Here is a 12,267-nt window from a genome sequence, read left to right on the forward strand (position 1 = left end):
TATATAGATTTGTATTATTATATGGGTGTATTATATAAATATGGATGTGTATTACTATATGTGTGTAATATATGTATATAGATGTGTATCACTATATGTGTGTAATATATATATATATATAGATTCGTATTACTATATGTGTGTAATACATATATAGATTTGTATTACTATATGTGTGTAATATATATATATATATATATATATATATATATAGAGGTGTATTACTATATGTGTGTAATTTATATATATAGATGTGTATTACTATATGTGTGTAATATATATATAGAGATTTGGATTATTATATGGGTGTATTATATATCTAGGGATTTGTATTACTATATGGGTGTAAAATATATATAGATTTGTATTACTATATGGGTGTAATTTTTATATATATATATATATATATATATATATATATATATGTGTGTATTACTATTAAGGTGTATTATATATAGATATAGTGTTATATATGGATTTCTACTATGTAAGTGTGTTATACATAGATTTCTATTACTATATGTGTGTATTATATATAGATTTGTATTACTTTATGGGTGTATTATTATATATATTTGTATTTCAGGGGTGAAATATGAGACAAATTACTGAAGGAAATTGGCATAGTTGTTCCTGAACAGCCAAGTTGTTACTTTCATCCATTTTAACAATGCAATATCCTATGGACTCACATTACATTTATGTTGTATTTGTATTCTTCATTATTCACTGAGGGATAATAATGCTTCAGGCACTATGGGCGTGTGTTTCCTTTCATTAGAATTGAGGCATTTTGCAAGCTTTGGGAGTTGCCCATGCCTGCCCTTCATAGCAGGAGAGATCGGATTAAACTCAAGGTGACGCATACGCACTGAGTATTGTACCTATATACAGTATTTATATATATATTGTATATATGTGTGTGTAGCATACCATCTGCTCTCTGTATTCGGTTTGCAAAGGATTTGGAGAGCTTCAGTATTGCAACACAAATGGCAGTTCTAGACCCCGGCTCCAGAAATTCTAATCTCCAGGATACATATTTTATAGGAGCACACAATTTCTCACTCATTTTTGAAATTATTATTTGAATTTCCAGAAAGAATATAGAAATCTAAGGGGATATAAACTTTTGCCTGGCTCTAAAACATCAGAACCGAACATCTTGTACCCCTTTCTGTGTCTTATTGCCATTTATTGTTACTCTGCTTCCCTATGATGTGGAAAGAATAAAGCTTGGTGAAGATTTATCCCAATCCGAGTCTAGATTTTCTCTGAAAATTCCTTTTCAAGGCCACATTGTTCCCAGGGCCTGCAGCCTTGGATGGGCCAGGTCCAACCTTTTAGATTGGATCTACCCTTCAGGTACCCAAGTCTTTACTAATCTGCCCTTCCACCAGGTCATTCCCCGATGTTCATCCTCTCTCCATCTAACTACATTTGGACCAAGAACTCTCCTGATGGACCGAGTTCCTATATATGTACAATACTTTTCTCCTAATACCTAACATTTCAACAAATCCTGATTGGTTTTGTGTCAATTGACTCCGTCCTCTGACTAAAGCAGCTTTCACACTTTTTGATGAATGTTAATGTGCATTGCTTTGCATTTTTATGTGCATTGCATTAAGGCAGCCTATGAATTATGAATGAGCTGCCAACACACTGCAATGGATCAAAAAATGAACATAACCCTATTTTAGTAACATAGCACAACTCTTGGTATGTAATTTATGGCACGCCTTGATGTACAATGCATTATCTTGTATCTATGTATGGAGTGCTATTCATAATGAAAGACATTTGTAATAAATGGCAACACACATAGATCATGTACATTGCCATGCTGTACTCCAAAAGGACCCAAAATGTTCTGATATTAAAAGATCAGGGCTTGGCTTTTGCTCCTTTTGCTGCTACTTATTTTGTCATGAAAATGTTGCCTATAGGAGTAATACTTTATAGATAAATCCAGGATGGTCCAGTATGCAGGCAGGAATGTTGTTGATTGTTGAATATCTTACAGACATCAATGCTAATTATGTACAAGCAACAAAAATTCACTTGTTCAATGTTTTGCGGTCACAATGTGCTGTGTATAGCAAACACGTAGGCGATACACCAGCACCAAGGCAGCCATGCAAAACTTGGGAAACATAAAATAGTACAAAACATCTTCACAATGGTGCTCACTATAAAATTTCAACAACTGTAATGTAGCAGTAAATCCATAGTTGTGATGCAAGTCACCCCTGAAAAGTGCGCCCCCCAATGCTGAGTCAAGGGAAGTTCCTGACAGTATCCTATATGATGCCCCAATAAATGAGACCGGTCATAGATATTATTTCCCTACAGATCACCTGCCCAGCTCCATCACATTACATGCCAATTAGGCTGTGCCTGTTCATGTGGCATGACCCTGTGCCCTATCCACCAGCTTCAGGGGCTGCCATATTATAAGCACTTCTCCTCACTATCATGTACATATGATTTTATTGCTTTTCCCTATCTTACATTTAAAGATTACAGAATGATTCAAATGACCTACAGTGTAAAGTAACAAAAAATAAAAAAAATTATTATGCTGGCGAATTGACAGCGACAAAGGAAAGAAGTAATATGGTATAAAGCGGGCTCTGGGATTGAGTCAGGAGATTCAGACACAGAGCCAGCTCTGGATGGAGCTATAGAGGAAAGGATTGCCTCCATTTATCTTTGGATAATTAGCTCCTAATTACCCGCCTGCTCCGTTTAATTAGAGCTGCAGAGATGGAGTCCCCCCCCCTCCCTTCTGCTAATTAATATCCATGCTTTAACAAGCTGCCTAATGAAGTGTGTGAAGGAGAGAGAGGGAAGGGTTAATGGAGCAGAACCTGTGTGATCCCTGGCAAAGCAGAGGTTAATGGGCCAAGAGGGCAGCAAGGGCAAGGTGGCCATTAGAAGGTTAATGGAGAAGGGGCTCCTGTTTTTCGGGTGTCTTCGGATTGGCACCTGTCTGTGTCTTGGTAGGTAAAATCGGCACAAATTTTATGTCTTTCCTCTGCTTTCTTACCCAGAATCCTCCAATAGGCTGCAGGCTGGTCATTGGCAAGGCCTTCTTCTTCCATATTGTGCACGCAACAGAAGAGTGACCCATGGGGAACATTTGCTCACTATGGGCAGCCCTGTACAAGGTTGGCACCCAGATTGGGTACATTGCTGTAATGCAGAGTTGATATTGTTGATTAAAGCTAAAATGAATATGCTTATATTTGGCCCAGTGATATCATTGCTTCAATGCAGGTATATCATGGCTGATGGGAGGGGCCACGGGGTGCTGAACATAACTTTCTAAAAAACATCAGTGCACCCTGCTGACTGCTCCTCTCAAGAGCCCCGATGCAAGCAATGGGCTGACTCTTGGATGGAGTAATGGAAATATCAAATTATCTTCATCGGCAAGTGTCAGTCTGGATGAGTGGCCAGTCCGTGGCTGAAGGGGCATAACTATTATCCAGGCAACCCTTGCAGTTCCAGGGGGGACTAAAGAATGTTTTTTGGCCATTTTTAAAGGGTTTATTGCTGCCTGTGGCCCTTGCTACTTTCCCCTTTTCTAACTAATATTAGCCCTGGCACCTGAAGAAGAAAAATAGGGCTGGGAACCAGAGGAAGACATGGCTAATGGCCCAGGACATCTATCGCTGTAGGACAGGGGTCAGAAAACTCCGGCCTTTAGGCCAGATACGGCCTAGCCGGTAGTTTGTTCTGGCCTATTGCCCCCTAACTCCCCCTGGCCGGCAGGGCTGGAGCCGCCAGAACTGTATGCAGCTCTTGAGTCTCCTTGTGGTGGCTCCCTTCCCTATTTACCGCAGCGGGCATTAGGACTTCCGCCTCTGGGGTAAATAGGGAACATTTACGCAATGCATTGCGGAGGAGAGGGATATCCCCTCAGGGGCATTCCTGGTGGGGGAGTGGAGCCATTAGGGCGGGACTTGAGAGAGATTCCGGCCTAGTGCCTCCTGCCTACCCCTGAAATGACCTAGTGGCCAAAAAAGATTGCTGGCCTCTGCTGTAGGAGTTTAAAGGACAAGGGCCTGAATGGGTGCAAAAGTGCCAGCAATTACCTCTCCTCTCCTGAGTCTCCTCCTTTGGTGCTGGGTGAGGGGAATATTCCCCATCCAAACTTTTACTGGGTAGCCAATTTTATTTTTCATTGAACACAAACTTCCTCTTCTGAAAAAAAACATTGAATACAATTATTTAAAATGTGGGGATGTATAATAGAAGTATTTTCTGCATCATAATTTTATATTCTGTCCTACCCACAATCCATCTCGACAAAGCATCAGAAGTCTCTTCCAGCTCTCCGGCCCTATGGAGGATCCTGCACATGCCATGGAGATGTTTTGCCGCACGCCATCAGCTGATTCGGTATATAGATGACATGATGATGATATATATAGATGACAAACTACAACTAAAATGTACTGCCCCCACCAGATGGGGCAACAATGGGCAATGGGTAAAGCTTCTGGGCAGCGATCATTACACACATGCTGAAACAGTCATCATAGAGATGTTCCTCCAACATATAGATTGCATGGCGGATGTAGAAGGCAGATGTCCTCGAACATGGAAATAAGATTGGCGCTATCTGACTTTCTGCAGCTTCTAATGCAACTGTGAGCCATTTCAATACAAGAGGACACATGGAAAGACTAAAGGTAAAGGCCAGAGGTCAGCTTTCCAATTGTCCTGGTCCCGTGTGCTCAGGTGAAATGTTCTCTGGCATTGGTCATGGCACTCAAAAGAAATTCTCTAGATAGACTAATAGTCATTCCCCTCCATGAGTGATATCTTGCAGGATTTATGTACATGGGTGCAGACTCCGTATTGTATAGCAGAAGGATGAGTAGAGAACAGACTTGCAGTGTCAGAAACAACCTAACCGCTGCAGGCAACAACATTCATCAGAACACGGCACAGCAACACTTTCTGTAATTTGTGTGCTAATATGCATGGTGATAAGGGGCCCGTGTAATAGTAAGCGGGCCATTCATTGGGATCTGTCACAGTGGATCACTAAATGACTTTGGGGACTGCTGTACACATTCTAGACTTTTGTGAGATGATTATGAATGTTTGTACATAGCTTATGTCTTACTGAAACAGAACTAGATTGTAAGCTCTTCGAGGCAGGGTCCTCTCCTCCTCCTATATTCCTTTGTCATTTGCAACCGCTATTTAAAGTACAGCACTGCGTAATATGTTGGCCCTATATAAATAAAATTAATAATAATAATACTGAAACAGAAAAATCAGGTTTCTTGCCCTGCCAGGGCTGTGACAGAGCCGTGTAAATCCCAATATTAAAAGGACAGAAATACAAATCAATTTGCAGGCATTTGTAAATCATTTCGCTGTGAAATTTACCTCTGAAACCAGCTGTACAGCACAAACAAACTTAAAGCCCAGAGCATGCTGAGCTGCAATAATAAGAAAATACTGCAGGCGCATTCATGGCGGAGTTGTGACATGTTGGCAGCTTTATTGCAATGAACGTTAATGCATCATATCAGTCTGAATGTGGACAAAAACAAAATATATTTATGTATAATAAAACATGAGATGTGTTTAGCAGAGTTTGCAAAATATTTAATAATTGAAACAAATATTTGCTAAAAAAACAAAGGTGCAATGCCCTGCTGGAGATTTGTGATCTTGTCTTGCCATTCCTGCTTATAAAGACTGATACTGATTCTGATCTCCATGCCATTCCCCTTTGTTGCTCTGTCCCCCCTCTCCTATTCCCAACCATTCCCTTATCCATATGAAATCTGGATGCAGACCCCACCCCACCTCTTTGTATGATATAGCCCCCTCCACTCCCCTCCCCCATTCCTTTGGGGACTCTCTCCCCCTAGGATAAGGGGGTCTTCCTATCAGCCAGTTCTGCGTTATTTTCTTAGGCATTTCTTGGCTAATGGTCCATAGATTGCCAGCTGTTCTTAATGTCTTGCTTGACTCAAGTTTTGGAGATTGGTCCCTGGAAATAAAGCATGTTGAATTTATTTCTTCTTTATTTATATAAATTGGTGTTTGCATTTTTTAAAGAAATGAAGCTAAGACTTCTCCCCATGTATGGGGCTGCAGTGAGGAGGAGATGTTCTGTAGTCCTAAGGTGACAACACTATCCCTCCAAAAGCCACTGAGGATGAACCACAGAGGAGGTTGTGTTGCTTTAACCTTTTACCTGCTGGAAGCATTTTTATATTTTTGCACTTAGAGGAGGTTGTGTTGTATAAATAAATGCCAGTTATTAAAATCTTTTAAAGTGGGTAGACCTTTGAAATGGCTAAATTCAGCGGGATTCTTTAAAAGCTTTAAAAACTCATTATAGGCCTGGAATTTTTGCTCTTACAGTGGCAATAGCTGATATGTGTGTTGCAATCATTTTTGTGTGTGTGCACTTGGCAAAGCATTGGCATGTAAATGGGTCCTGGGGGCTTTTAAAACATTTTGGGGAATTTATTTCTATTATTAAACTTTTTTGAAAGTTTTTCCTTTATAGGCTATGAGGAAAAGAGATGTGTCCAAGTGGGAGCAGGAGCTTTTTTTACAAGGTTAAATCACGTTTTCTGGTTATATGCCAAACCTCATGAATATTGTAGTAGAGAAATGTATTGAAGAAGGGAAGGAGGAAGAAAGGAAACGCGTCGGGAACGAGACTTTTTATGTGATTTGTTTGGAACCGAAATAAGTTTGTACCAACACAAATTCTATCTGTATTTTGTTATGTGCAAACGGAAATGATAAAACTTTGCTTTAAACCTTAATAGTTTCAAAGAACTTTTCCTTGTTTGTAAGCAATTATAAATTATATGTATAGTTAATTAGTAGGAAAATAAAGTATTGTTTTTTTATCTGTAACAAATTAATGCCTTAAAAACCTCATTTCCTCCTCTTTCTCTTCCCCAATACTTTTATCTACTTTATACACTTTATGTATAGACTGATGGGGAGGTTTTTACTGCCTTCCCCTGTCCCCTGTCAAATGCTTTAAAACCAGTATGGCAGCCATCTGGAGCCATATGGGAACATTCCTACTCCATTACCCCATTTGGCTTCATAGGGAGGTTGACAAGCCCCCTATGGTATAGCACAATGCAGCTCTTTAAGGAAACATCAGGGGTCTATTAGAACATTAATGTCACCTCTGCTATGTATACCAGCATATTGTACGCACAAAGATGAAGTCCAAGACCTTACTTTTTAAATTCATTATTTGGGTGTAATAGGTGTAACCATTGCAGCCTATGTCATGCTGGAATTTATTATTGCAAGATTTGGGATCCACAGCCTTCCAGGATCATGCTGGAAGAACTGGAACTCACCTATACCTATGCATTGTGGGCAGAAGCTGGGGTGCGGGATATGAATCTCCTTAGGTGTATTTCCATGCAGGGGGGCAAGGGGCTACTATGCCCTTAGACGTAAGGTCCACCTTAAGTAAAGAGACCAGATGACTTCATCTGGAATGAAATATGGGAGGAAAATGTAATACTATTTTTATATCTCACCATTCCTGGTGGTTGCATTTGTTTTTTTGGATAAGAACACTTTCAGCAAGTACAGAACATGACCCTTATATGTGCCGGTAATGCCGTGCCTTTATATTTTCACCCAAAAAAACACATTGTACACATTGTACCTTAGACTCCTAATTATTATTATTATTTTTATTATTTATAATATGATTAATAAACAGAATTAAGATAGCGCCAACATATTATGCAGGGCTGTACAATAAATAGGGGTTGTAAATGACAGACAAATACAGACACAGGAGGAGAGGACCCTGCCCAGAAGATTTTACAATCTAGGAGATTGTCCGTCCAAGAGGACAACCATGGCCATCCATTGACAGAGGAATACAGACAATGACACAGGAGGAGGAGAGGACCCTAGGAGATTCAATCCTAATACCATCAATACATCATGTGATAGAGATGAACAAAGGCAGCCATCTTTAATATCCGTCCAAGAAGACAACCATGGCCATCCTTATGGATAGAATGGAGAATGGAGTGTAGACACGACAGGACAAGTATACCAAAGCCTATAGGAAGGAAAATGAATGCAGCCACCACAGCTCAAGAACCCCAAAATTCATAGCAGCCAAGCGAACTATTCCATAACAGATAGGATGGAACAGGAATTGTCTACCAACAACGAAACTACCAATGGGCTTGTTATCGTAGTCACTGCAACCTTGACCCGCCATGACCCAGTTTTTTTAATTTCAGAGGGTCACCCATCTCTGCTTATCACCGTCTTGCATGCTGCAGTTTTGTAATATTTTGCTTGTCTGGCTACCCAGAATCCTCTCTGCTTTCTATGGCCGCCTGTTCTATCTATAGCAGACATCAGCGTGATATTCTCTGTAGTCCTGCACCCTGCCTTGCATTGTTTGATTAGAAGAATACAATAATTGTCATTTAGCATGACCTGGGCCCAGCTGTTTATCGGTGGAATTCCCTGGATAATTCCTCTGTTCATAGGTCGCCCACCCCCCTCCAGGTTGTTTCAAGTGTAAATGGCCGGTGGTGAGTGGTGAGAGCTCTTCCCCCTTTCACACCAGAAATAATTAAACCAACAGCTTGAAAGGCAAAGGAAAATAAATGAGGAGATAATGGCAGAGAGGGAGAGGAGTGTATCCCAGGCTGACCTCTTCCAACATATCTCAGATAAGGGGGCCTCACAGCCAGATCAGCCGCAGATCTTTATCACCAATCCTCCAAAAGAGAAAAAGAAATGTGCAGTGCTCCCAATTCCCTCCTAATGCAGAATTAAACTAGGTACACACTTACAATGGTTCTCGAGAATCTGGAGAGTGTACAGCGCACGTCGTTCATCGTCCGAACGACCGTCCTGGCGTATCCATGAACGACGAACGATCGTAAGGGAAGGGGGAGAGCGCACAGCAGGGTTGAGCTCTGTCATACTCCCCCTCCCCTCTCCATAGAGCAGAACGGTGATGTATGTACAGAGCTCGTTCATGTATCGTGGAGTGCATAATCGTTGGAAAGGATCCTTTCCAACGTCTATAATTGGAAGTGTGTAAGCGGCTTTACTTTCCTAAAACAGAGATATTTCCAAAACACAAGCTCATGCATTAAAGGTTTATTCTTTTTCAGGGGTTTGTTTTTTTAATGCCCTCTTGGGCCTGTAAGACAAAACTTTGCCAAACATTACTTTTTTTTCTCTCGTATTACACCATGTCTCCATATTCTGGGCCCTTTTGCAGGCTGAATGAGTCATTTACCCACTCCCTGTGTTATTATTGTTATTATTATCATTATTATTAATATTATTAATATTAATAAACAGGATTTATATAGCGCCAACATATTACGCAGCGCTGTACATTAAATAGGGGTTGCAAATGACAGACTAATACAGATAAAGTAGAAGAGGACCCTGCCCCGAAGAGCTTACAATCTAGTAGGTGGGGGAATTTACACACAATAGGAGGGGTTCTCATGTTCTCAGGATGTCCTACCTTCAGGGTATCACCAAGCAGAAAATACGAGCCATGTTACAACAGCTGGCCATACACTTAGATGTTTGCATGATCACATAAATGAATATTATCTCCCTAATAGTGATCATATTACACAATATTTATATAGCTTCCCACCACTCCATATCTCCCCTCCTATTGTGTGCTGCTTCCCCCACCTCCTAGATTGTAAGCTCTTCAGGGCAGGGTCCTCTCCTCCTCCTGTGTCACTGTCTGTATTTGTCTGTCATTTGTAACCCCTATTTAATGTACAGTGCTGTGTAATATGTTGGCGCAATATAAATCCTGTTCATTAATAATAATAATAATAATAATATAGCACCAACATATTACGCAGTGCTGTACAAAGTCCATAGTCATGTCACTAACTGTCCCTCAAAGGAGCTCACAATCTAATGTCCCTATCATAGTCATATGTCATCAATGCAGTCTAAGGTCAATTTTGGGGGAAGTCAATTAACCAAACTGTTTTTTTTTTGCCCTGGTCGAGATTCCTAGGATCTAGCACTGCAAAGACCAGAGTGCTAGCCTCTGAGCCACCATGCTACCCTCATTTTACCTGAATTTCCGCCATGCATTATTCACTAGCAAACAGAAATACGAAGAAAACTTCCATCAATGCCTTTGCAGCGTTCGGGAGAGCCACCTTGGTGGAGAGATGAAAAAGAAACAGAAGACTGATAATATCAAGAGAGAAAAATGTTTATTAGGCAAAAGAAATAAAAATAATTTAGGATCAGGGGAGGAATCTCTTAACATTGGAAAGCGACCATAAAGAGGTCTAATCACAGGCAAGAAAAAATGGGGTCTGGGCCAAAAATATATCATTCCATCGCTATGTTGCACCAACTATTCTGGAGCCCTGGAGAAGATGAAGGCTTTGGGCAATTTCCCCCTTAAATCTGGCCTTGTATTCATAGCAAACTTACACATTAGGGCACACTTACCTCTCATCCAGCATAGACTGGCACAAGCTACACTGGGCATTCTGCCCCTACCACCCACCTCCCTGCCCCTTCTTCCAGACCCTTCAACCATCCTATACAGCCACCAAAGGGCCACAAATCTGCACAGAAAGCCCACCCAGTTCTTCTTCTCCAAGCACAGTCAATAATTAAATACTGCAAAGACGTGGATCTCATCCAAAAACTCTATAACAAACTACCAGAGTAAAAACAAACAACTAAAAAGAAAACAAAAGAAAAAAGTTTTGGCAGGACACTTTAACTTCTTCAATTAAATCACCGGATCCATTAATGTTCCTTTACCCCTTTATCACTATCTCCCAATATTCCTGTTACTATATTTTACTCTTCTATTTTTGTATTCGCCTGTTGTTTATGTTCTTTATGCTCTCACTTTATCTTTGTTATTACAGTACTTTTAAACATTGGACTTGTTTATATACTTTATATGACATGTTTTGTCCTTCAATAGGGAAATATTAAAACATAATTTCTTCAGCTAACATTTTCATATGGACAGGTTGGCAATAGCAGCCCTGATGTTTCTTTATTATCAGTTTCCAATGAATAAAGAATAAATGCAATAATAGAATAATAAACCATAATAAGTAAATATTTATATATATATATGCATTCGGTATGTATATATTGCACTATTGCTTTTATCCTTGATAGATACATACATATAAAGAAAACAAATCTTTATTTATAACCTGACAGTTCTCCTGTACGGGCCCCTATTGTGTTGGCCCCTGTGTGTCTCCTTGCCCCCCCATAGACCCCGCCCTTGCTTATCAGTGACTTCCTTTGACTTATCTCCCACCCAATCCTTCATTCTCTATCTCCAATAACAAACATCCTCACTGATAGCACACAGTGTTTATTGTTACTCTGACATTTAATTACATTTTGTGTTACAGAGCATCAGCGGGCCGCACACTCTGCAAACACTTCCCATAGAGCGGCCATCATCCTTCATTTCCATCACTTCTTCACACCGATAACTGGGCCAATCTCAGCCCTATTAAGTCCGGCTAGATGAAAGAATGGACTCCTATTGTATCGGTAATGACACATTAGTACGGTTACATTGCTGATGAACAATCATATTACATGTTATTAATGACCTGAAATACGCTAGGACTGCAATCAAAGTGTGAACTCTTTAAATACGCATTTTATTAAAGTGAATCTGCGCTATAAGTGAATGTAAAGTTGAAGCACTGCAATGGAAGGTGATGGGGAATCTAAAATTAGAGTTGTCACTGGCACAGGAACATAAGGGATCTCCTAGATTGTAAGCTCTTCAGCACAGGGTCCTCTCCTCCTCCTGTGTCACAGTCTGTATCTGTCACTTGCATCCTTTATTTAATGTACAGCGCTGCATAATATGTTGGTGCTATAAAAATCCTGTTATTATTATTATTATTATTATTATTATTAAAATAATATTATTAATAATGTTTTGCTAATGGGGACTCCTATTTAAATTCTCCACTCAGTTTGCAAAAGTATAACTTTTGGTTTTGTCCTTAAGTTAGGACGTGGGAGGAAATGGTTTGGATGGGTTGGAACCTCTGTGTGAGTTTACTGCAATTTGTTTTCTGTATATGTATGTATCTATCTATCAAGGATCAAAGCAATAGTGCAATGTATACATACTGAATGTAAAGATAAATATATATATATTATATATATATATATATATATATTATATATATATATATATATATATATAAA

Source organism: Pyxicephalus adspersus, chromosome Z, assembly GCF_032062135.1.
Source record: "Pyxicephalus adspersus chromosome Z, UCB_Pads_2.0, whole genome shotgun sequence".
In the NCBI taxonomy this organism is placed as follows: Eukaryota; Metazoa; Chordata; class Amphibia; order Anura; family Pyxicephalidae; genus Pyxicephalus; species Pyxicephalus adspersus.